Raw genomic sequence first — 27958 nt, forward strand, 5'->3', positions numbered from 1 at the left:
AGGACATTAGAATCTATTAGCCCCCCAAACGTGCTTTGTACTCTCTCTCTCAGATGTCCATTCTAGGGCTAGTGGTCCAAGTTGCCCTTTTGACCTCAGTGCAGGAATATCTTTGTGATTCTTCAGCACGGTACCCCAGATTGGTAAGGGAGCTTGGGTCTGGAGAATGTAGGCAAGGCAGCCAGAGGTTTCACTTGAGAGGCAATGACTTTAACCTGCCTACTGAGGCAACTCATCTCGCTGTGGTATTGGGGAATCTTTAGCATCTACAGGAATGAGCAACAGAAGATGTTATCCTGTTAAAGAACAAGGTAACCCATTGGCTTAGTACTCACACAGGAAGAGATGTGTCGATTTGTAATTCTATCATTATGGCTTGACGAATTCCTTTGAATTTGTCATACTTGCAAAATTTGGGATGGGGATTCTGTGGTGCGGAAGTTTAGTCAGGAGAGGATGGCAGGCAGCCTGGCTGACACTCATTGGCACCTCCATCTGGCGTTTTTCATCAGCCTTTTACCACTAGTTTTTTTAAATCCTTTCCATCTGGAAGCAAGCAATCATTTTATAACAAATCCACCTGTGTCTTATGTACCTATTCTTGACTCTGCCCACCTAGAAAGACTACCTATTACTTTGGACCCCTATACTGTACAGATTTATAACCACTTCAACAAATTGAGCCCGTTGGCAGGTGTTGAATGTGTAGGGATTGACCAGCCAACTGCTGCTCTTGCTCCATTCTATTCTTTCAATCTGAAACCCTCCCTTAAGTCCTGTAAGCATGGATTAAACTTTTTAAGTTGGAACACAGCGGACCTAAAATAAAAAATAAAAAAAAGTCAGAGCGGAAAAAGTTTGTCTCCCTGGACTTCATACAAGTGCCATGAGATGTAAGGGAGGACTGTTAATGCTGATAACCTTATCTGTATCATGTTAGACCCAGAATCTAAAGACTTATTCACCAAATTTGCAGGCCATGATGTTGCAGTTCCCAGCCAAGCAAGAAATACTAATAGTTCATTTTTACAATTCCATTTCTGTTCTTCCCTACAGCAATTGACCATGTTACTCAGACTCCTTGACAAGCAGCATAGCAGACTTGTATCATTGCTGGATGTTACTAATGATGGACATAAATCTGCACTGATGTTTGGGTCATTGTCATGCTTTTGAGTCCCAGTCTTTAATTCTAAATGATTCTAAGCTTAATTTTGAGCACTGAAACATTGAGAATTGTTTAACTGTGTTGGGTTTCTAAATTTAAACTGATTTGTTCATTTGATGTTTTTGACCCGCAGGGCCCTATATCTCTTCCTCCTACCTTCATGGGAAGGGGCTGCTCGACAGTTATTGATTTCATCTTGATTTCGGGCAACTTGTTCAGTGACCGGGAGGATGAGGAGATACATCCACTGGGTTGTAGCGATCATAGTCCAATCACCCTGAGGCTGCGGTGATCCCTCTGGCTGTAAAGAGCCACCTGCAAGCCCAATATTTTAGATACCTTGCCTAGTAACCAAGGTTGAAAGTCAAAACATTCAAAGTGGTCTCTGCAGCTTTATACGCACACACATTAGGGAAACATGTGCCTCGGAATTAGGCTAATGTTGTAGAGGCTCTAACAATCATTTGGAGGTTATAGTGGCCTTTTCTGTGATTGCAAAGATGGTCCACCCCTGGCCTGTCACTCCTATCGGCATGAACACCCTGCTATTTAAGGATGGTTTGACAAATATTGTGCTAGGGCCCATAGAACCCTCTGCCAGGCACTGAGAAATAACCCCAGAGATAAATGTCTGACAGCTTGTTGCAGGAGGGATTACAAAGACCACATCCTTAGTAGAATCAAAAAATTAAGGATGAGGCCTAGCAAGCTCTACTTTCAACCTCTGCATCAAAAGATTGTGCTGAGATCTGGGCAGTTGTTAATCATCCTCTCTTCAAAACCTCAGATAAGGGCTCAAATTCTTCCCAGCTAATCTCTTTCTGAGTTATCCAGTGTTCTGGTTCCCAATTTTGTCTCATTGCATCAATGCAATGGTGCTGGTTGGCTCACCTAAGTCTTGGTTCACCTCTGTGATCACCCCTATTTTTAAATAGGTGACAAGGCAAGCCCCCTTCCACTGCTATTGCTCAATTTCTCTGATAGATGCAGTTCTCGAAGTATTGGGGTGGGTGATCCTTAATAGACTCTCAGTTTGGACAGAGGAAAATGGGGTCCTCTCTGACTTTGTTTTAGACCAGATGTTAGTACCAATGACCAATGTTTGAGCTTTCACTTGATTATAAGGAAATAAGCAAATGCAAGGTGAGGGTACCTTTATCCTGCATTCATGGACGTTACCTGTGGCTTTACAGAGTAAATAGGGCTAAGGTATTAACAATAATGCTGTCAATGGGGGTGGATCTCGATATAGTGAACTTTTTAAGTGATCGGCACCAGAGTATGTCTACACTGGCGAGATATAACATTTATGGCTCCTGTAACAAGTTGTGCAAAGTTAGTCGGAAGTGTGCCAGGGTTGTATCCTGGCCCCATTTATGATTATCATACATATAATAAGATTGAATCCTCCCTATTATGGAGAAGCACAGACTCCCAGTGGGTGGGGGTCATGTTTTATACTCACCCTACTTTATGCTGATGATGCAGTCCTGTTGTCTAGAATATTATTGATCTGAGTTCCCTTAAAATGTGGCTTACTATCTGTACCTGACCTGAGTGCAAATTACAAATATTGTCTATTTTTATATAGATGAGATCCGATCCAATAGCTGGGGTTTGTAAGCCACTGTTGCTCTCAGATTGGAAGAAGGGAGTTTTTTGCGAACCCAGATAAGATTGTGAAAGTAACCTTTTGTGGATTCGCACCAATTACATCAGGTGGAGAGATTTAATAAAGGAACAGGAGGAACTGAATAAACCTACAATAAGAGTCTATACCATCTTGGAAACGTATTTTTTTTATGGAGCTATATCTACGGGCAGCGTCAAATATTTATCATTGTTTTCGCTCGAGGTTCAATATGTTCTGCCGCCGTTTGTGGTTTACAAATCCATGGAATCTAACAGACAACCCAGCTAATGTGGGTGTGAGGGGACATCCTCCCAAGACATCGTACACTTTATCATGTTTTATAGATGTTATAACAAACCTACACAAGTGTTCTGGTCCATTTGTTAAGGAGGCCTGCTTTGATGTACTGCTTTTACCGGATATTGTTGTTTGTTATGCTGTTGCTAGTTTCTTTAAATTAAATTCTTGTTAAATTAAGGAAGTTAATGACTTGAACCTGCGGTATTGTATTTTTCTATCCTTTTAACTTTTTTATCTGTTTGTGGTGAATTTAGCTGAATACATTTTGTTGATAATAATGAAAGCACATACATTTGAAAGGTATTTTTATACTTTTTTGTAAGTCTTTTTGGAGCTGCAAGTATTTGTTTAGTTGAATAGTTGTTAAAATTATATATGTATATATTCACTAGACAAAATCAAAGGTTAAAGTAACGGTATAGTTAGGTGAATATGTCAGTGTCAAAATTAAAGTTTAAAACAAAAAAAAACACAGAAAATTACCAGTTATATTTAGCAGCGGTAACCATAATTTGCACTCCTATCATGTAATGCTTATGAACTCACATATGACATCACTCATGACATATTCCATGACATAATTTATGGCATCATTGATGAAATATCAACTGATGCTTTTTTTCAGTGAATTTCTAAGTGTTCATTAAACGAAAACGGATCTGTTTATCACACCTAACTATAACGTTACTTTAACCCTTGTTTTTTTCAGAGAATTTTGTTAGGGTTTTTTTAAGTACTTTTTTTTTTTAACTGTATGTATGGTAGAATAACTGAATAAGATATCCTGTGTGGGAACATTATTCTGAAAGGTAATTGCTTTCACATTGTAACTTAACAGGAAAGGGGGCAAACTTTGCAAAACGTTTCTTAAAAATTATGTTTGCTGTAGAACAGATTAATACAACAATATTTGTGTTGAGAATGTCTATCGCCTCAGTTCTTCTGACTCTCATATTGAGATATTTTCTAGGCAAGTTCATTAATATTGTAATAGCACACTTTGTATGTGTTTTTACATTAAAGTAGTAATTGTCATTCAGAAAGAGAGTAATCACATTGTAATACTGTTTAGAATTGTTTCATCATATAAATCTATTTTTTTAAGTGTGTGATTACTCACTAAAGTTCTATATTTTGTTTTAACATACTCTTCAGAGTTCAGAGTTCTTTCTCACATGTTCTGTTATTATTTAATTTTAATCCACGATAAGAAAGTCATTAAAATATGATATTAATCTTTTTTTTTAAAGGCGGTGGCTTTCGCAATGCTCACAGGAGTTGAACACACACTCATGGACTTCAAGAGGGATGTACTTCCTGGTCAGCTTGTATGACCCTCTTGCAAGTGCGTGCATTTGGCATTAAGTTAAGAAGAACGTTTTCCTGCAATTCTGATCAAATTTACAGATTACAGAAGTTGATTAAGTTAATAAAATTGAAAAATAATTGTTCTATTAAATATATGAAACAATAATATTTTTACTATCTCGGAAAAAGGAGTTGAACACACAATCCCCTGCGTGGACTCCGAGGAGGCTGTACTTCCTATTCAGCTCCCATTCTCTGCCTGTGAGATCATGATTTTGGAATTTGGTTAATAACAGTGTTTTCTTCTAATTCTGAACAAGTAAGTACATTAGAGGTGTTATTCCAAGCAATATATAAAGCAATAATATTTTTGTGATCTCACGGGATGCTCATGGGTACCTAGTGAGAGGACTGGGAGAAGAACCACATCCTAAGGAAGGATTGTGATTGGTATATATGGATATCTTTTTTGAGAAGAAGAAGATTCCACCCTTTTTGCTTTATTTCACTATTAGATTTTGGTGAGAAGAGACATATTTGACTTGCCCTCCTATCCTGTTTCCCCTTTGAGCAGGAAGATGTCTTCATCTGATTCAGATGAACAGATAGGTGCTTCTGCACCATCTCAGCCACCTAAGGAATCCTGGGTGTAGTAAATATTCAAAATTAGGGCAGATGCCAAGAAGGTATCTGTGAAGTACGTGACCTGTAAACATTGCAGCAGAGAGTTCAGCTGGGGGAGCAGGATTAAATAATGTAGTATGAGTACCACAGGAATGTGGAGGCACCGGAGGTTTATGCATCTGCAAAGGCTTGCACGGGCAGAGTTGGCTCATTCTGTGGGGGTAGACAACTCTACAGGGACTTCAACATCTTTTGCACCAAGAGATAATGTGCTTCCACAGGTTCTAACTGCACAAATGGACTGTAACCCTGTTTTTTTAAATAGGTTGCTTTATTACTGCTTATGCAAGCAGATAATTAAATTATTTTTGGTAAGCTTTTCTTCTTTTTGTGTTTAAGGAGTTGCTGTTAATGTCTGTTTAACACCTCAATTTTTTGTTTTTGTTATATCCTTTTAAAAAAAGTTAAAATACCCCCAAAAAATTGAAAACACAAAAATTGTTTCACAGTTGTTAAAATCTGTTAACAAAAATGGCTCTATGTTGTTTTCATGGTGTTTTTCCTTTTTTTCCATTCTCCGAAGCTCTGCGAGACTCCTATGAGAGGCAATCTCTTGCATACAGTCCAAGGGTCAGTACTTTATGGTCTGCTCTCTTGATGCTCTCACGAGATCCTACTTTTTGTAATGAACTTTACACTAAATATATTCTGATGTAGTATCTATGATTTATATATATCTTGTTTTTTTAAAACAAAATGCAATCCATTACCTAATTGTGACAAAAAATAAATCACTTAGATTTATGGAAAATCTCCACTTGTTTTATTTGCAGCATAATATGAACATTGGTATATACCAAGTATTGATATTCATTTATTTACCATAAGTTCATTTATTATTAGTAGTAATATTTCAATCACTACATTTTTTATAATATTGCGAGAGTCTCATGAGATTGTAAACTTTTTTTAGAGGAAGATTTACACTTTCCTTTATTACAGTACTTATGCTTTAAAGCACTTATTAGTAGGGTGTGGGGAAAAAGCAGACTCTTAAATGAGAACTATTCACAGTATAACAACAGTGCACAGTAGGGTGTATGGAAACACTTGTATCTCTCTGACATCTGTCCACAGTCTAACAACTGTGTATAATACACTATGGGGAGAGACTCCAAAGATGTCTTGCATGAAGGTAACCAGTGTGCAGAGTAGGGTATTAAGAGATACTGCGTCTCCACTCACACCTTTTCCCAGACCCGGCAAGTGCATAGTGGGGTAGGGAAGGTACACACCTCACATGAAAGACCTTACTATTCCGTAGTACTGGCCTCTCTACTAAGACCTCTCCCTGGGAAAATAACCATATATATTAGGGTGGGGGAATGTATTTCACTGTTCTGTCACAACTCTCCCCAGAATGACAGACTTGAACAGTAGTGTTTAGGGAAATATTTCCCATTCACTAACACCTACCTCCAAGACAACATGGATGTGCAGTACGATGTTGACAAGGAGTGGTCTCTCTGCCAACAGCCATGTTGTGGATAATACCTGTGCATAGTAGGGTATGGGGAGGTACTGGCCTCTCTGCAAAAATATCTCTCTTTGATGATCGATCTGGGATGCAAAAAAACACAGACTGCTATCTTTGGTAACGTGTCTCCCTTGCATAGCACTGATGCATAATAGGATGTGAGGACGGACTCGCCTTTCCAATGAGACCTCTGTCTCTGATGATGGGTGTGCATAGAAGGATGTAGAGAAGAAAACTGACCTGTTTGCTAAGACCTCTGTCTCAGATGACCCAGCTGCATACTAGGATGTCTTCTGGGACCTACCTCTCCACTAAGGTCTCGCTCTTCATTGATAGATAGCATACTACGGTATGTAGATAGACTGACCACTCCGCTAAGAACCCCTCCCTCAGATGATGGGTATCCATAGTAAGATGTAGAGAGGAACTGGCCTCTCTCCTGTCACCTGTCTCTCACATCACAGGTGTGCCTAGTAGGGTGTGGAGAGGGACTGACCTCTCTGCTGATATCTCTCTCTGGGATAGCATGTTCATGTTGGAGGATGTAAGGAAGGACTGACCTCTATCCTTAGATCTCTCTCTTGGATGATGTGTCAGCTCAGACATCTACCCAAAGTAACACATGTGCAAAATAGGCTGTGTGTAGAGACTGCTTCCGCTGCTCATACCTCTCTTCATAATAAATGTTCATAGAAGAGTATAAAATTGAGTATCTTCTCTGTTGACAACTGTGTCATGGACAACTAGTGCGCATATGTGAATGTAAGGACACACTCTCCACTCTCTCAGACATCTCCCTATTGGGACAAGCATGTATAGTAAGGCGTAAAAATGGACAAACTTCCCAGCTGAAACATCTCTCCAGAGTAACTAACATGTATAATAACATGTAGAAAAGAACGACCCTCTCGGCTAGCTGACAGGAGGATGCAGTTGCCTATGTGCCAAGACTCTCTCTTGTATACAAATCTGTATACTACAATGTGAAGATGCACTAATCTCTCTATAGTATCATGAAGATACATATACATGCAGCAATGCAGTTACAGTTCTTCAAGATGACACTGCCACTATACGTCAGCTTTGCAAAACCGTAACAATATTCACATTTTTTAAAGTTATTAAGGAAAGAAATCAGTAGCAACTTTAAACATTTTATTTAAAAAAACAATTGGCCAACTTTACAAACAACAACTACATTTACAAACTACATTATCTACAACTGTAAAACAAACCAACAACTTTACTAATTTATAAAAAAAAAATGTTGTCACTCTCATCACCAGTCATCAATATTTCCTCCCCTTTTGCTTCATTTGCCTCCTAGATTTTGATGTACGTAGATCTTCTTTTCCTGCCAAAAAATATCTTCTTTAATAGTCTTTTTATGGCAGGCTAGGTGGCAAAATAGTCCATGCAAAACTGTCATTTTATAAAATTTGCACGAAGAAGTCGAGCCTGGAATATAAAAACAACCAGTGTGTTACACCCATTACAGAAATGTAGATGTAATTTAGATGCAGTCATTCTGAAATAATAGTTAAGACAAACTTAGCTTGTGAAGCCAGACTAGACAGTTCTTCCGCTGTCTACACATTCTTCCAATTGACAGTTACTACTTCTCCCCAGGTACCTATTGCTCAAGAAGATAACAACCATCCTGAAATAAATAAAAAGTTTTGGGAATCTTTAAGTAAGTAGATCATTTTGTCATAAAAATCAAGTAGATCTACACAGAACAAGTTTCTCCAAGGGTGAAAATGTCCTTATAGGCAGTAAGAACATCAGTTGTGTAATTATATTTTTTTCCCGACTTTCCGCACAGTTACAATTTTTGTTTTCCTCCTCCATATTTTGTTTGACATAGTGCTTCTGTTTTCACAGCTTCTGTTTTTTATTTTCCTCCTACAGAAAGACAAAATACCAAAAAAATATAAAGTAACATACTGATCAATAATTGATAACAGTGATACATCACTATAATTCTCTGAAGAGTTATATGTTTTTCACCCACAATCACGTATTTATACATACTGTACCACTAACTTTATCATTTGTTCTCTTAAAAAATTCCACACCCTCAAACACTGCATTTTGTTAACCACAATTAAATTATAATACACCTTCAAACATGGTTCCATAACAGTTTGCAAACTAACACATTCCTCTTTACACACCTTTTCTAACAGTGAGCACAGTCTTTAACTCTCTAAATGCCAATATCTTTACTCAAAGAGCTCATGGGTAAAATATTTGTACTCTTAGCTTCATAAGAAATACTAGGTCTTGTACTGACAGATTGCAGATTCTTTCTTTTGTCATTTCAGAAACACTGCCTATTTTACTTAGAGCCACATACAAATTCAACATTTCATTTTTTAACTCGGCGTGCAAAACATTGTGATATCTCTTTACCTTCTAATCTCTAACTCTCAGAAACTATATTAACAAATATACACTTCTAGAAACTGTTTTTCACTCAGTAAACCTTGAATAGAGTAGCTTTACCAACAGTAGTGCACTTACTAACACTTCTCAACAAAGTTCTTAATGTATATTTCTATTTATCTCAATCAATCACTCGATCAATCAGGGGATTGTAAAGCGTGTTACTCACCAGTGAAGGTCTCAAGGTGCCAGGTTGTAGGGTGAGCAGCTCCGCTGAGTCGATGAGCCAGGTCTTGAGTGTCTTTCTGAAGATTTTCAGAGAGGCAGCGCCTCTGATGTCAATCGGGAGCTCATTCCAGGTCTTGGTTGCAGCGTAGGAAAAGGCTCTTCCACCTGTTGAGGTTCTGCGGATTCGTAGGGTTTCGGCGAGGGTGAGGTTGGAGGACCAGAGGTTTTTTTTGGTAGGTGGAAGGAGATTCTCTTGTTAAGGTATTGGGGTCTGGTGTTGTGGAGGCATTTGTAGGCATGGGTGAGTAACTTGAAAGTCACTCTCTTCTCGATGGGGAGCCAATGGAGGTTCCGCAGGTGTTGGGTGATGTGTTTGTGTCAAGGGATACCGAGGACGAGTCTGGCTGTGGCGGTCTGTATGGTCTGGAGTTTAATGGAGCAGAGATTTGTTGATACCAGCATAGAGGGAGTTTCATAGTCCAGTCTGTTTGTTATGAGTGCGTGGGTGACGGTCTTCCTTGATTCAGGAATATCCATTTGAAGGTCTTTTGAAGGATGTGAAGGGTGTTGAAACAGCTGAAGGTGACGGAGTTGGCCTGTTGAGTCATGGAGGGGGAGGAGTCGAGTACGATGTCGAGGTTTTTGACATGGTCCGTGGAGGGGGGAGGGTTCCAGTGGGCAGTGGGCTATCAGGTGTTGACCCATGTAGAGGGGGAGGGTCCAAGGACGAGGACCTCTGTCTTCTCCGAGTTGAGTTTCAGGCACCTGCTGCTTTTCCAGGATGCAACGTCCTTCATTCCTTCCTGGACATTGAGTCTGGTGGTGATGAGGTCCTTGGTGAGGGAGAGGATGAGCTGGGTGTCATCGGCATAGGATACTATGTTGAGTTCATGTTGTCTTACGATGGCAGCGAGGGGGGCCATGTAGATGATGTAGATTACCTGAATTTAGGGCAGTTTCTTATGTGCAGCTAAAGACACCAGTCTGCCTCACTTCCAAATTTAGTCACTTTTGTTCAGCACAACTCAAACAGAGTTCCCCCCCAAATCAACAAGAACAATGTGAACTATCTCTGGTTGTGCACCCAATCACATCACAGCATTTCTCCAAACATGTAATACAAATTGTAACTATTGGTTGAGCCTTGACCCATTTTTCTACTGCTCCTCATTACAATCTAGGGAGACTTTCGTGGGATTATAAAACACCTTGTGCCCACGCAGCAAGCTTCATTCCCTGAAGCTTTTAAGCTCCTGCGAGTGTCTTGTGGGCTCATGAAAAAATTGTAGGTATTGTAGTATGTAGGGCAAAGTATCCCCTAGACTGAGACCCATGTCTTATATGACAGCTTTGTGAAGTAGGGTTTGAAGAGAGACTGACCTCTCCACTGAGACCTCTGCCTCAGATGACTGGTGGACATAGTAGGAAGTGTAGAGAGAAACTAGCCTCTTTGCAGAGACCGCTCTCTGTAATGATAGGTGTGCATAGTAGGTTGTTTTGGGAGTGACTGGGTTCTCCTTTCAGACCTCTCTCTCAGATGACAGGTGTGCATAGTATGATGTGTGGAAGGACTAGACTCTCTGCTGAGACCTCTCTCTGTAATGATGGGCGTGTGCAGTAGTGTGTGGAGAGGGACTGGCCTTCAGAGTCATTCATTGTGTTTATATTTCAATAAGGTCTTCAAGACTTGAGTATGGAAATTCAGCTTCATGATTTTTATGACCAAATTCTTCCATTTGGTTCTGGTCATGAATGTCAGCAATTCAAAGTCTGGAAGATGATGGTATTTAATTGTTTTATTAATGTGGTCCATATTGAGTGTAAAACATTTGTTGTACTTGTTTCGTTTCCGCTCCTCAAGGATTAATCCTTTTAACGTAAGCTTATTGACATTGGCACAAGCACATATGCAATTTACTACTGAGGCATGTGAAGGTGCTGCAAATATTTTATATTTAGCTTTATTTTGCACTGGGGGCCGAGAATAGCAGATTCAAAAATGTTGAATACTTTGCACGTAAATGAATTCTAGTTGCGTTAGTGTTTTCTGATTTAATGTGTGAGATGCATATAGTACATGGGGAGTGGGTTATGAAGTCAGGGTCCTCAAAGATTGAGTTATTGCTCTTCCTCCGTAGACCTTTAAGAATCTTCTCCAAGGCTTTTGTGGTTTCAGTTGCTATGTGACTTTCAGATGAGCTGACCAAGAAAGCTTAGAGTCGATGGTTGCACCCAGGTATACACAGCTATCTGTTGCTCTATAGTTACGCTTCCCAGCTTCCAAATGGATAGTTTTACTTTTTTCCAAGTTACTAATTGTGTTTTTGCAAAGTTGACATGCAAATCGTTTTCTAAATTGTAGGCATTAAGCTCAGACAACTGGATCTTTAATCCTTTTGCAGATTGTAAGAGCAGGACAATATCATCAGCATAAGGCAAATGGGTGATTCCATAGTTACTGAGTGTCAGGGCAGACTCTCTGGGCCATCCAGGTACTTTGGTAGGTCAGATATGCACAGCGAGAACAGCAACAGAGCTAAAATTCAGTCTTTTGAGGCCAAATGAGGTGGTCATTTTAGGCGACAGGATATAAGTTGAAGCCAAATTGAATCTTATTCAGGTGGCGTTATGCAATCTGATTGAGAGGTTGAGCAGATTTAGATCAATATCCCAGCTCCACATTTTGTTCCAGAGACTGGCATGGTTGATTTTGTCAAGAGCAGCTGATAATACAGGTGCAAACGTTGCTGTTTTTTACTCTTGATTTCATCTTTAGGATAATTAATGCAACAATATTAGCAATTGTGTAATAGACTTTTTGAAAACCTGTCTGGGCAAATGAAATTCAATGTTTATGGTTTGACCAGTCCGTTAGTAAGTTATGGAGTTATTTAGCAAAATGTTTTCCCTTTGCAGTTTAGCAAAGCTATTAAACGATAATTTAGTGGATCTGAATCCCATTTTTAAAGATAGGATGGATAATGGAACCCTTCCAGGAGCTGGAAATAGTTCAGAGAGCGCTTGGGTGAATAGATTGAATACCATAACACTCCAAAGAATGGGGTCCACTTTTAAAACATCTAATGGTAACCCATTTGAGCACGCTGCTTGGGAGGAGTGAGACCTCTTTATTAGAGTAACAATTTCATTGGCAGAGATTGTCTCATAGGTGATATTTGATCTGGTTATCATAAAAGAAGTGGAGTATAATGTTTTACATGAGTGACCAAGCACTGCTTGAAATAAAATGGTCATTTGCTGATCTATCTGCTCCTAACCCAGAGCCAATCAGTGACCAAAATATTATTGGTGTTGTTTCTTTTAATGGTGGTCAATAACTTCGTCCATGCCTCTTCCTGTGAGTTCTGAATTATACTGTTAATTGAAAGCTCCATCTGTGACTTGGTGGATTTTATCAGGTTATTCCTCTCTAAGGAAACAGTTTTTTTTAAAGTGCTCCTAATTGTTTACGATGTACCTGTTTTATGTTTGTTATTAAGCGGATAGTATATTTTCTTGAGGATGCAGACTGGTTTATCAAAGTACAGTGTGTAGATCATGCTGATAGTTGTCTTAACGTGTAGCGTAGCAGAATTTTCCAGTCAGAGATCCAATTTGTTGGATGTTCTTCAGTTGAAGAAAAGAACAGACTTGTTGCTACAAAGTCTTGTCCTCACAACTTTTTTTTATTTAGAGGAAAGTTCAGCATTCCAATGTGTTTATTTATTATCTATGACTGTGGACGAACCCCTAACAATGTTCTGCCCGTGCATTTATTCTTGGTGATTAGCATTCAGTGTTATCACCTGCGGGGTATGATCACTCTCATCTCAAGCCAAAATTTCAAAAGACATACAAAGACAGAACTTGAATAGTGAAGAAAAGTAAGATTGAATATGCTGATAGTTTTTGTGCACTGAAATGTACAATTTGCAGGTTGAACCATTATGAATCTGCCATTTAAGGCTCTATAACCAAAGTCATAAAGCAGGTCATATTATATCTCAGGTTCCTTGGCATTGTACGTATGGTGTAAGAAGCAACAGTATTATTTCCAATTAGAGGTTGAATACCAAAATACATATCCAATGAATCTTCTGTTGCAGTAGACCTGCTAACAGAAAAGAGATATTACTTGAAGTCATCTGTTAATGTGATCAAATGCTGGGCATAGAGCTCATGAATATGGTCTAATTAATGCCCTGTGAGAAAAGTACTGAGGTTTGTTTTTAAATAGTGACAGACAGAAGTATATATTTATTACTACGATATTGGTTTTATGAAGATCTTCAAGCTGAAGAGCCAAGATAGCTTGGATTAAGTCAAATTCTAGTGGATTTTGTGGTTAGGGTATTACTAATTAAAGTAACAAGGCCACCACTCAGTGGCCTGGATGTTTTTTGTTGCTAAGCTTTCATGTGTAGTAAAGTTGGATAAGTTGAAATCTGACATTTTTCAAAATTCCTGAAAGCAGTTCATTTGATAGGATGTTAAAATCTCAAGTAAACTGCCCAATGAAGTCTGAATATGCCGTTCCAGACCACCAGACCAGCGTTGTTCAATGCATTTGAAAGTGCTTGATCGTAAGTGATTATAGGAGTTGGCAACCGGTTAATGAACCTGAAGTATTGGAGATTAAGTTGTGAATTGTGGAAATTGAAGGTAAAGAAACAGAACTCTGCTCTTTTAGGAAAAATTGAGTTGTTGAAACAGGAACATTTACATAGTCATACTCGAGGTTAAAGCCTTTAATACTGCACATTCTTACTGTAATTGGTGAAGTGTATCCACTACTTACATAGTTTGGTTTAAGGCTTTGTGGCTATTTTGGTTTCAGAATCAAGCTGACTATAAAACCCTTTTGTGCCAGAACAGATCTTCTAGCCTAGATTTTTTTAAACTTTTAACCTGGAGTTCCACTTTCATGTAATGTCACTTTTGTGATTCTGGTTGTGCATAAATCAATGGGTAATTACATTTGTTGAAGGTATGGACTGCAGTTCTTGAAAATGTTTTATGAATGTAAGATTATTCTGACCAAAAATCATTGTGCAGACCTTCAGATTTGTATGTTGGACGTAGGTCAATTTCAGTAGCTAGGTGCTTGCCTTCATTATCTATCTGGGCTCATTTATTTGCCTTGCCAGTGTTATCTAAAATAGATTAAGTCTGAAATAACCCTCTTTAAAATGATATTACCTGTCACAGAGTGAGATAGGTGATCACTTTGTATGGGCTGTATACCAGATGTTAACCCTGTCATTTGGATAGGGGTGGGCGGAATTTGCAAAATCCACTTTCGCAAATTATCGCGAACATGTTAAAAATTATCGCAAACACGCGGAAATATCGCGAAGATGCGGAAGTTTTTTTCCCGCATGTTCGCGAGATTTTCTGCATGGTTGCGGCTCGCCAACTTACCCATGTGGTTGCTCGCGGGCGCGGCCATCTTGTTTTCAGTTGTCTCGCGGTGCATAATCGCAAGAAGAAAGACGTGATCACGCGACGCATGACGTCACTGCGGGCGCGAACTGTCGCGAGACAGCGCAAATGGCTAAAAACAATACAACATCTCATGGAGAACGCGACCGGATCAAGAAAACTTGTCGGCGAACGCAGGGATTCAGGAAAGGCGATCGCGCGCGCGCGAGGATGTATTATTTTACAGCGCGAGCAAGAAACAAATTATCGCCAAGCTGCGGAATGCGGAAATTTTGACATTTTCGCGCCTTCCGCGGAACGCGAAAATGTCACATTATCGCAATTTCCGCGAACGGAACAAAATTTTAGCCCAGGCCTACATTTGGAGTGGTGTATTCTAGTCAGCTCTTTTCGGGCTGACAACGAGCTAATAATAGTATATGTTAGCTGAGAGACAAGCTGATGAGAAGAAGTCATATTGTTAGCTGCATGCTAAACCTTCTACACCTTCTACAACCTTCTACAATGATTCTTGTTGTATCTGTCAGATCAGCCAGACCAACAAGAGGTGTATTATTAAAGTTTACTTGAGCAGAACTTGTTGAAGAACCCGTTGAGGGGAGCCCTCTCCCCACTACTTCGCTGTAGGCAGGTCTAGAGGAGGTCTGGGCATGACAAATACAGTTGTGTGACAATGGGTCATCTGGGGACACACCTGATGCTAAATTCTTAGTTGACTCTACAAGAGTTAGGTTATCCAGCATTATTTACAGAGTTAACAATAGGATAGTATTTATATGATGTATCAGAGGAGTTGGAAGAGCAAGAAAAACTGATTTTATTGCAATTGGAGCTGTTTGCTGCAGACTTTTTTTCTAAGTTTCTACATTTCCTTTATCCACCTTTTACTTGTATGCTGTTGGAATCAGTTGTTAGTGCCATCATTGACTGTGGTGATTTCAAGCATTGAAGCTAATAGGTCCACAATAGCATAATTTTCATGATTTATACATGTTTAAAAGTTATTCCCAGATTGTCTGTTGCAGCGGTCATGAGTTTGAAGGCATTGCTAGCGCAGCCAAAAGGATTCATTTGTATAATATTTTCTGTAGTTGAATCTTTAAAGTAACTAGAACATTTTTACCAGTAGCAGTTCTAAAGATTTGCTGATACGATTGGTGTGAAGTGTAGAGGAAAGGTTAGCTTTCAATTTGGAGAATGAGTGCTCAGCTTTCGTTAAATATTAAGACTCATTGATCAAGAACTGCACATCCTGTTTAATATTTTTTTAAGATGAATATTTGCTCTTCCATAATCTGGAATAGGTTAGAGAGAATATCGGACATTTAAGATAACGTAGAGCTAATTGTGTCCATTACAGCGAGTTAGTTCCAAGTCTGAGTTAATTGGTGATTTCTGTTGAGACAGACCAAGAGACCCTGGGCCATATTATCAAGAACGGCGTTAAAATTATCGCCGCTTTAGCGGCAGAAAACTGCCGTTGAAGCGGCTATAATGGGCTTGATAATATGCCCTTGAGAATTCCAATAGAAACCCAGGTTCACACCAGTACATGAGCTTCTATTGGAATTCTCAAGGGCACATTATCAAGCCCATTATCGCCGCTTTAGCGGCAGTTTTCTGCCGCTAAAACGGCGATAATTTTAACGCCGTTCTTGATAATATGCCCCTCTGAGTTCATAATAGTAGCTGACTACATTTAGAGTGCGGCAGTGAGACCATCAAATTCCGAAAGCAGCAATAATGTATCCATCTAGCTAGTGAATTCCAGAAAAACCTCTTTTAGGCCGTCAGGTTCCTTATTCTCATCTATTCCACATATGGAATCAGAATTGCTGAGGTTAGCTAAAATATTATCCTAGTATTGGTAGCTCGTATTGTTGAATTTACTTCAGCAATGGTAGCTCTGTAATGGGTATTTGGTATGTTATCACTTGCATTTATTGATCCTGTGTTTAATACTGGGCTAGTTGATGGTGGACTATGTTTGGAATTATTCATTATCATTTTGGTGCTGAAAGCATTAAATTAGTAGCTGCCACAGTTGAAGAAGTGTGGTTGAAATATTCTGTTATAGTTCACTATGTAATGCTAGTTAGTACTGGAGCACCTACTTCCAAGTGAGAACGAGATCCAGATGGTAATTCAGGATTATCATTGATTAGAGCCTGTGTATGCATCGAGTGAAGTGATTGAGTTGTCATTAAGTCTGCCTTCAAGGACATAGAGAGAGGAATAATCAAATTATCTGATGCAAAAGGATTTAAGGGTTGTTGACTGGGCAGGGCATCAAATGTATACTTTTCTTGTGTTTTGGCACTTAAGCGGATATTAGTTGCAAGTCAGTATTTGTGAAGTTGATTGATTATAGAGGCACCACTGGTAGAAATGTTAATAAAGATTCCAAACAGTTTATAGCTAAAGACTAAAGCAGGCAATGCAGGAAGTTGAAAACACTGTAGTTAACAGCAGAGTCAGGATGTAGAAATAGTGATCCAAGAGACATGGATCAGAGCTAAAATTCAAGAAGCAACCCGGCATCCTGCACTAAAGTCAATAGCACCTGGCACCCGACTCCCAGGGGCACCCAGTTATCTGCAATCCAATGGTCTTGTACGGGGCCTCCCTCTAACTCACAAACAGCACTGAGTAAGCATTTGTGCACCTGCTTCTAGCTCTCTGCCAGCAGATGCCAGTGTCTAACTGGCTCGGTCTGCAAGGCTCTGAGGCCAACATAACACATCCAAGGAGCTACACCATCTGATGTCAAGTCTTTGGAATGCTGGGGCACCTAGGTGCTAAAGTGCCAAAGTACCTTATTGGCGATCAAGACCCTTCACCACATCGGGTGAATTTCCAGGACTCCAAGGGAAGGCAAAGTCCCCAGAGAGTCCCCAAGAACCACTGCTCTTGTGTGGGTCCAGCCAGCCAGGAACTGGCCTAGGAGCTCGTATTTACATGCCATCCGAGTGTTGTCCCATTCAGGTTGCAGGCTAAGGGTCTAGGCATAGTCTGCAAGGCGATCATGGGGTTTCAGAAGCTGATTTAATTATGATGAGCGGCTTTAACCTTGTTTGGTACTCAGAAAATGATGGTTAAGAGTCTCCTAACATTCACTTTAGCTCATTCTCAAAAACTGAAACCTGTCCTAGCACAATTTAGGTCTACTTGATGTGTGGAGGAAGGATCATGATGACTCTAGGGACTACACACACTTGTGATTCTGTCACTACCTAGGCGAGAAAATTAACAGGATTTGGTAAATAGAAACATACTGCATTCCTATGTGCTAGCCCAGATAGGGAAATACTTGAGCTGGGTGACAAGGGTGCAACTTGGCAGATATTCTGATCCTTGTGAACAATGCACCTCCTCAAGCCCATCTTCCAGAAACAATCACTGTCTTTTTTCTTAAAAGAGGGTGAGAGTAGCTGGACAAAGGGGTTTAAGGTAGATGCAGCAGTAAATGAGATTTGGAATGAAAAGCCCTGGAGCCCAGGCTCTTTGGTCAGGAATGTGAAACATAATGAGTGCAGCTTGCCCAGACCAGACAGGGATAAGCAGGTTGCAATGGACTGGAGTCCTACAGAGGGACAGCACAAAGTGCTCATTATGGAAGCAAGGTTAGGTGAGAAGGCCGGGATCCATCAGAGATGGTGGGGGTAGTGTGCCCCTTAGTTTTCAAAAATAAGTCACACATACAGTCAGCAGGTGCAGTACAGAAAAGAATCTGAGATGGGTGATGACTCCAACCCCCTTTGCTTTGCCAATCCTCCAGAACCTGACGACGGCGTGTTTCCAGGCATCGGAAAATGTTGCAGTGGTGATAGAGGTGTTGAGTAGGATGGTGAGTTCCTGGCTGATCCATTGGTTTCTGAGGTTGAAGATTTGGTGGGGGCATGGGTCTGTGGGAGCTTCTGAGTGGATGGATTTCATGTTGGAGGTGGGTCCTGTGTGGAGAGGATATTCCACGTAGTCAGTGTGTGATTCATGTTGGTTACATTGGTGATGCATCTGTTGAGGAAGTCCGCAGTTGTGGGTTGGGGTTCGAAGTTTCTGTATATGGTTGCTATCTTATCATGTAAGAAGCGGGCGAGGGTGTCGCATAGCTCCTGTGAGAGTGTGATGTTTTCGCTGCCAGTCCAGTTGGAGAATTCCTTAATGTTGTTGAAAGGTTCCTTGCTGTTGTTTTGTGCTGGTTCAATACGTGCGGCAAGGGCTGTCTTTTTTGTTGCTCTCAACAGGTGATTTAATAGGTTGAGGGAGATCTTGAAGGCTGCCCTTGAAGGATGTCACCCGATTAGGGTCACCCGGGTCACTCACAACCACCTCTCAGCCTTCCATTCCAAGTGAAGAGTCGGTCAGTCAGTAGAGAATACAAACCAATATCTGTTTATTCAGAGTACACTCAGAGCGGAGCCCAATCTGCCCAGTCACTAGGAGTGTTGCAGAGGGACTGATTTCGACAAGCATAAAGATACATTATGTACATTCGGAACCAACAAAGGCAGGCCCGCAGTGGAACTTTACAAGCAAATACAGAAACACAGTAAAGATAAAAAAATGAAGTTTCGATTCTGGGGCTGGGCACACACTATCTAATAGTCAAGGTCATTCTGCCTGTGCCCGCCACTAGACAAGTGGGAGAAGGCTTCTATCTCAAAGGATAGGTATGCGTTAATAAGAACAGTGTATTCATTAGTGAGGTGATTTCTGACTTCAGGGAAATGAAACCTAACTGAGGCCCCCTCTCAGAAATACAGAAGGATACGTTTTGATTATAACCCAAAATGGCACCGCGAATGCTAACATACAGCATAAACAAGCTTTTCTATTCTAAAACCTTGTTGGAGGTGTCCTTGCTGGTGCGCCATCTCCTCTCCAATCGTTTGCCGTCTCGTTTTGCTGTTCTGAGTTCCTGAGTGTACCAGCTGGAATTTTTTGAAGGCTTATCTGTGGATGATGCTCATGATGGGAACGATGCTGTCTGCACAATTGGTGATCCAGGCATTACAGTTTTACACTCCCTGTTCGGGGTTGGTGAGCATAGCAGGGTTGGAGGTGTTGAGGGTGTTCACCCAGCTGGTCTCTAAAATTTTGTTCCACCTCCGGTGGGGGGTGTTGGTCATCTTGGGGGTGGTAATGCAGGGGCTGAAGATGCTGAAGTGGGTGATGGAGTGATCAATCCATGTGAGTTCTGTGACATGATGTATTTGCGAGGTTGGTGTAGGTAAAAATTAGGTTTAGCATGTGTCCTGTGGTGTGTGTAAGGTCGTGGACAATCTTTGTCAATCCAAGGCTGCTGTTCATACTGTTGAGGAGGTGTGCATGTTTTTGTCATTGGGGCCATTAATGTGAAAATGTAGGTCACTGAGGAAGAGGTAGTCCTTGAATCTAAGGCTAGGGGTGCAATGAAGTCTGCGATGGTGTTGCAGTTTCTGAAGCTGGAGCACATGCCTGGGGGTCGGTATGCAAGAGTGCCTCTGATGGCTGTCTTGTCATCTTTGTGGAGCTTGAAGTTGAGATGTTCCATGGGGGTGGTGGTGTTATCAGTGGTGGTGGTACATTGTATGGGCTCTTTGTGGATGATGGCTGTTCCTCCTTCCGGCTTGTTGGTGTGGTCCTGGTGAGTAATTTTATATCCATTGGGGATTACTGTGGCAATGTCTGTGACAGATGTGGAGTTGAGCTAGGTCTCAGTGAGAAAGACGATGTCAGGTGAGAGGGTGGCGATGAGGTCCCACAATTCAGTGCAATGCTCGCATTGTGAGCATGTGTTAAGAAGGGTGCAAGCAAGTTGGTGTTTTTGTTCAGGTGGTGTCTGTGGTGTATTCAGGGTGGGGCTGGTCAATGTGCTGGTGTGTATGCAGTGGCACGTGAAGTGGCTGTGGTTGCAGGTGAAAGGTCCTACAATAGTACGTGTTTGGGCGCAGTGGCAGCGTTTGTTGTGGCTTCTGGGGTCGAGGGTGTAGTGCTCAGTGATGGTGTATCTTCGAAAGGTAGGAGGGCCAGGGGTCATAGCGATGGGTGCAGTCCAGGCACAGATGTGTGCAGATGGGCTTGCCTTTGGCGTGCAAGCCACTCTCCAGCCGCACGCATCAGGTACATGCCCACACTGTGGACTGCATTAAGTAAGTACTGGGGTGGGCAAGACTTCTGTTGGTTGAAAGAATGGTAAGTGGGAAAACTAGTCGAGAAGACCCCATCAGAAAAACCCGGGCAGCTGTGGGGTCAGCGGATCAGTCTGGAACAAACAGGAACTGGAGGCAACAGGCAAGTGGCAAGCTAGTTGTCCAGGTGCCTACCACTGTAGGTTTCTGTAGAATACCTACTTGAAGAACCTTTTTTTAGTTGATTTGCAGCCGCTCGAATAGAAAATCTACTCAGGAAGCAGCCCTCTGTCTACAATCACTCGCAACTGCTCTCACAGGAAGTTCTCTGAGCAACTAGAAATTGCGCTAGGGTATTCAAAATTTCTGAATCCTTGCGTTGTTCCTGTTGTCTTCATGTTGCTCCAATGTGAAATAAATTCCACCATGCAGTGATTGGCAGATTTTGGCAGGAACCCCATGTTACAAGAGTAATGAAGAGTCGGCAAAATTCTCCAATTCTGCTTGTGAAATAGAAATTCAGCACGGTTTTACTGTAAGCCCCAATGACCCTCGACGAAGGTCAAACTTCTCTATATTGTGTGTGTGTTTCTCCACCAGCTGGTTATGGTTTACTGTCCAGCATTTCATCCATCAATTGTTTCTTTTGCATATGTCGCCCTAAGTGTGAAGGGTATGCCCAGACGTGGGTCCCGTGCTCACTACACCACTGGATTCAAGCCAGTCTGGCTGATGAAAGGTGATGCCCTGTAACCAGTCCCAGGATGCTTGTTTCTGGTCCAAGGAGGACCTGGCTTGGCAGTTAGGGCTGGACTGTTCCCACAAGGAACAGGGTCAAGACTGATTTGCATACGGCTGGGTCCAAACTGGGGTGGTGCAGTGAGCAAAAGAATGATGAATTAAACCCAGATTATTGTGACTGGGTTTGAATGTTTGCATTGTCCAGCATTCCATCCATCAATTGTTTCTTTTGCATATGGTTTATTTATAGCACCTACTATGGATCAACTGTCAGATCATGGTTTGTTTATATATATGCCACTACTAGTAAATATATCACCCCCTTGAACCATTAATGTATTGTCAGATGTGGCGCCTGTGACACTACTAGTTGGGTTGTCACCCTGAACCTCAGTGTAACAGAGTAGGTGTTTCTGGAACAATTGTTTCATTATTGTTCTTATTGTGTTCTGTTTGGTTCTCTCCCTGGTTGGGAATAGGACCCCCTCTGCTGGTAGAATGAGATTACACAAAAGGTGAGACCAAGACAGAATAGGTCCAGTCATTACAGTCCTATCCCTCCCTTTAGTAACCACTTTCATGTCCTCTGCTCCTTCCCCTTTGCTCACCTTGATTTGCTGTAACCCTATCTTCTTTTGCCCAGTTACCTCTGCCTACCTCACACATCCCGCTCTGTCCCTCCATGCCTTTCTATAGCCGAACACCTGCGGCTATATCTGCATTAGTGCCCTTGGGAACAGCACTCTTGAGGGCAGCCCAGTTTTTCCCTCGAATTTAACCGAAGCAATGAGTCATAACTTCACCCTCCTAGAGGAGTCCCTCCCTACCACGTCATTAACAACCCCGTCTTGTTTCTACTGCCCATCTCCTCAATCAACTTAAATAGTCTAACACACTACATAAATGTAAAAATATTCTCTTCTTCTTGAGAAAAGGGCATACAGATATAACATATAAATGTCTGTTGAGGAGGGTGAGAAGTTGTGCAGAAACTACGTCAAGGATGCATTTCTATATATATTAAGTATCACTCTCCAATTTGAGTCCTTGAACCTATACTAAATCATCTCGCCCTCCTAAGGGCTTTTCATTTCACTGGACCTTCTCAGGCCATCCCGAACCATTGTTCTCTTCCACATTGTATCACCCCAGGTTCGCATAAGGGGTACCCTTGTTCTTTAAAACACTCGTACGTGCAGTGGCTTCACTGCAAGGGTTCCACTCTTTAGTGGTTATATTAAGTTATACTATAAAGAAATTACTCTGCTCCCCCCTTTGATCTATGTACATCACCCTAACTCACAGGCCAGCCAGAAGACCTACCTCGTTATCAGACTATGTCTACACCCACTATCCCAACCTATACCGAGGAATATATAGCAAGATTGATTAATGGTCCTTCACTTTTCCATACACCGATACCAGCTAACAACACTCCCTCTAATGTAGCAAGTGAAAAACTTATTAGTCTAGAAAGACTAAAAAAGAAACACATACGTACTGAACTACACGCCCGTATGCTTACGGAATATCTGAAGGCAGACATCATTCCAGTAGGTTTGCAAGTACGCAACATCCCTGCAATTTTCCTACAAGATCCAAAATTTAAGAACGGTTTCGCCCACATTGGCACTACGTGTTCCCGCCATTGGATGGTGCTAGGTATTGACACTGCATTAGAACACAGCAGAAAAGAACTACTAGAAATCCGAGAACTAGAAAAGGCAATCTTAGAACTAGACAGCCTAGCAGATGCCAAATCAGCCCTGGAAAAACTAGAACGAACCATTGTTGACTTTCAAAACTTTGAACACCATAAAAAGTCAACTAAAGTGACAAAGGACATAAGGAACTACAACAAAGAACAAACCTACCCTTACCTCAGAGAAGACCTCTTTACTCAAAACAACCAAGACCAACAGAGGTACCCAACAGGCACTTGGGGTAGATTCAGAAACAGGCAGCCGGTCACGTTCTCAACCTCCTCTCTAGAATCCGACAACTCTGATCCCGGGGAAGGCACTAGCTCCTCTACATACAATCCCAATTTTTTAGAGAGAGGCCAAACATTCACAGGGGAGAGACCAAGAGGCAGAGGTCGGGGCAGAGGGAGGCCAAGGTACAACCTCCCCCCAGGGGAGCGACAAACACGCAGGAAATTCTACCAATGGGGATACCAATACTAACACCTTCCCCCCTCCCATCTCTCTCATCCAACATGGACCAAATGCCTATCTTTAACCTCTCCAAACATCAGCTGGCCTCGACTGACATAGCCCTACTTAGTAGAGGACTTTCCTTTGTCATCACGGAAAAACCTAACTGGTTTGACATCCACACCGAAATCCTTCAATTCTTTAGGAAAGTAAGACTTAATGTATTCTTCCAAGATAAAGAGACAACCACTAGAAATGATATCACAGGACTTCGACCCAAATCCACATTCAATCCACCCACTGGTTCGATGCCACCGGAAGTTATTGCCTTCGAACATTTCGTACTTAAAGACTTCAACAACATAAAAACTAACTACAGGTTCACTCCCTTCAATGTTAGCCTTGAAGAAAGACATAGTCTCAACGCTCTAAAAAACCTCGTTGACGTGGTCATAAAACCCTGTGACAAGGGAGGCGGTATCGTCCTACAGGACAAAACCGCCTACGACAATGAAATCCAACGCCAACTCAGGAACACGTCACATTATGAACGCCTCATGCGCAATCCTCTTCAAGACATCAGTGACCTCATCCTCACAGCTACCAAAACGGCTCTAGAAGAAGGCTACATCAGCAAACACGAATTTTCCTTTCTAAATAATAAAAGCCCTAGGACTCCTGTCCTATATACTCTTCCCAAGATCCATAAGAATCTGGAAACTCCACCAGGCAGACCCATCCTTTCTGGGTGCGGATCCATTCTAGAACCTTTAGGGAGCTACATTGACTTTTTTATAAAGAATATGGTACAAGACACCGCCACTTACGTTAAGGACACCACTCACTTTATCAATCTAATTGAATCCCAGCCCTTTGACCCCCAAACTGAACTCCTGGTCACTCTGGACATCGAGTCACTATACACCAACATTCCCCAAGACAAAGGCATAGAAGTTATCACTAAACATCTCAATCTACGCCCAGCACCTCATCGGGTCCCAACAGAATTCATCATCTCACTCCTGGAAATAGCCCTCACCAGAAACTATTTTATGTTTGAAGACCAGTATTACAGGCAATGTAAAGGCACTTCAATGGGGGCCATTTTTGCTCCTAATTTTGCCATACTTTTTGTTGATGACATTGAAAATAAGTTCATCCTCAACAACAACAACCCCTTCTTTAACAAAATTCGCGTATGGCGAAGGTACATAGATGACGTCTTCATGATTTGGTCTGGCACTGAAACTGAACTCCAACTATTCAGTGCATGGCTCAATAACACCCAGCCGGACCTAAAATTTACCTACAATTTCAATAAAAACAAAATTGACTACCTAGATGTCACGGTCAAAACGTCCGAGGGTGAACTCTACACTACCCTCTTTAGAAAACCTACAGAGCGTAACACCCTCTTACAGTACGATAGCTGTCATCCCAGGGCTCTGAGAGATGGCCTACCCTACGGTCAGTTCCTCCGTATTCGCAGAAATTGCAGGTTCAAAGAGGATTTCTTCCAAGAGGCTGAAATCCTATGTAAGAAACTCACCAATCGGGGCTACCCTAGACGTCTAGTAAAGAGGTCAATGAAACGAGCATGGTACTCACACCGTGAATTCCTGCTGCAACCCAAAGAAAAGGCATCCCTCAACAAGATCACATGCGTCACTACCTTCTGCCCGGTTAGCAACAAACTTACCAAAATGATAAAGAAACACTGGTCAGTACTAGGCCCATTGGAACTCAATACAGGCACTCCACTTTTTGCCTTCAAGCGAGGACGTAATATTAAGGACCACCTAGTTAGAGCCCAGAAACCAGTACACAAGGACAATACTCTTCACTCTTTCCTTGGCCTCCCTCCTCTACAAGGCCACTATAAATGTAACAACTGTCTGTCGTGTGATTCCACCTGTAACACCCAGTCTTTTGAATATAATGGCACCAAACACACTTTACAGTTCTTCTCTAATTGTAATTCACAAAATGTGATCTACTGTATAAAATGTCCCTGCCAACTACTCTATATCGGGCAAACCACGAAGAAAATCAAGACCAGGATCTCGCAACATAGGAGCAGGATCCGCTGCAAAATACAAACGGCACCACTTGTGGAACATTTTCTGGCCAAAGGACACTCTGAATCTGATTTCACATGGCAAGTGATTGACAGCCTACAACACAACCACAGAGGAGGAAATCAACAGCAAATCCTTAACCGCATGGAATGTAAATGGATTTTTAAATGCCGCTCCATTGAACAAGGACTTAACACTCTGGACGAATACAGAACCATTCTGTAACCACCTTCTGTGTTCAAATATGCCATTAACTCTTGTAACACATGTCTCTTCTTGCTAACCCTGAGACCTCGTACATGCAATTCTGTACTCTTGTCTGTAAAGCAACCTTTCTGTTTCCTATTGTACTACTTGTATATAGTTGCATGTAGACTAAGCGGGCAAGTATTTGAACACCTACGCTGCCTTTACTATATTGGTGCTACAATTTAGTTATTGAACCGACCAATACCCCCTTTGGCTCTTTTGTATTGACCCCATACTTAAGAATTCTCAACACTGTTTGCCCAACGTTATGGAATCATGCTCTATCTCAGCAACTAACAACTCGAGCAGTCCCATACAGGCACCCCCTGAGCCTACTACCCTTGTTGGGCCTTCACACAATGCGATCGGCGCAGCTGCAGACGCCTCGAGTAACCAGTGGCAACCCTGCCCTTTAAAAACCTCCCCCTCCCACTTCCCGGCCAGTCGCCGCGCGTAACTACACGCACACAGGATTCGCTCCACTCCCCGTGACCCCCATTGAATGCATTGAGTGCCGCATGGATTAAGTAAGTACTATTGAAACTACACCCCCCCCACTTGCTCGCGGCCTTAATATCCGCCTGAAGGTAACCTCCCGCATCCTCTTCTACAGATTAAGTTCCTCGGCACCGAAAACCCGCCTCAACTCGCTGAGCAGGCATGATTACACTCCTACTTTAAGTAAGTGTCTTCGCCCTAACTTTGGCACCGCCCCATATTCCCTTGTACACACACCGTACTACGTCCCTTTAACAAAACCCCCCCTTTTCCTCAGGCAACTTCCTCCTGATACCTGCTTGAATAATTTTCGGCATTGACACCGCGCTTCCATTTATTGAGAAGTCTGGACCCAGTTTGTTACTTCAGTAAGTGTCATCACTACCCTGACACCACCCGGTATTCTTGCCTTAATCACCACGCGCCTTGTTTAGTTGTAAACTATAATCACTCCGTTTTCCTAGGCTATTGATTCTAATCAAGACGTTCACTACCGCGACGACTACGTTTTTCACTGACGACTACCCCGTCACTCTACCGCTCATATGCTCAGTAAGTGATCCACTTCATGTGCGCGCAATGATGCCCCAACCTCGGCCCCTAGCGCTACTAGTTACTTCGTCACTATGAGCTCCAAGTCTCTTACATCCTATTCTTGTAATTGCGCATTCCTTCAGGGCACTAGACTGCTCAGCTCCATCATTTTGCTGACTCTGCCAGGTTACCGATTTTTCATCTTTATGTAATTGCATCACGTTTTGGAGAACACTATGTACCGCTCATTAATTGCTTGTGATGCTTGTTACAGTTCAGGGACTAATTTATGTTTTGTACTTGTTTATTTATTTATTATTTTTTCTGTATTTTTTCACATTTAGAGTTCATATGCTCACATTTTGTCCTGATGATGAACTCAAATAACTGAGTTCGAAACGCCGTCGACCCTATGCAACTCGAACCTATTTTGTACTAATTTTATTTAAAAAATGGTTCTCTACTGTTGCCAATGCGATGTTCTCTTTTAAAGACTCCACCCTCACCTGCATGTCACGCTTTCTTGTCACTAAATATGTGAGCACTTGAATTCAATCTTTGTTCAATAAATAAGTGTCATACATTGACCTCTCCTGTCCCTTGTTTCTCTATATTAAGTATCACTCTCCAATTTGAGTCCTTGAACCTATACTAAATCATCTCGCCCTCCTAAGGGCTTTTCATTTCACTGGACCTTCTCAGGCCATCCCGAACCATTGTTCTCTTCCACATTGTATCACCCCAGGTTCGCATAAGGGGTACCCTTGTTCTTTAAAACACAAAGGATGCATTTCAGGCACACAATGTGAGAAGCACATGGCCCATGATGATTCCCCTCTGAGACGTGGGACGTGGGGGTTAGCCAAGCTCATTCATAGATCTTTGCCTGTAAAAGTCCTGAAGACATGGATTGATATGGTATGTGGGTATGTTTTTGTTAAGCTCAAACTCCAAGATGCATAAT

Source organism: Triturus cristatus, chromosome 1_2 (genome assembly GCF_964204655.1).
Source record: "Triturus cristatus chromosome 1_2, aTriCri1.1, whole genome shotgun sequence".
In the NCBI taxonomy this organism is placed as follows: domain Eukaryota; kingdom Metazoa; phylum Chordata; class Amphibia; order Caudata; family Salamandridae; genus Triturus; species Triturus cristatus.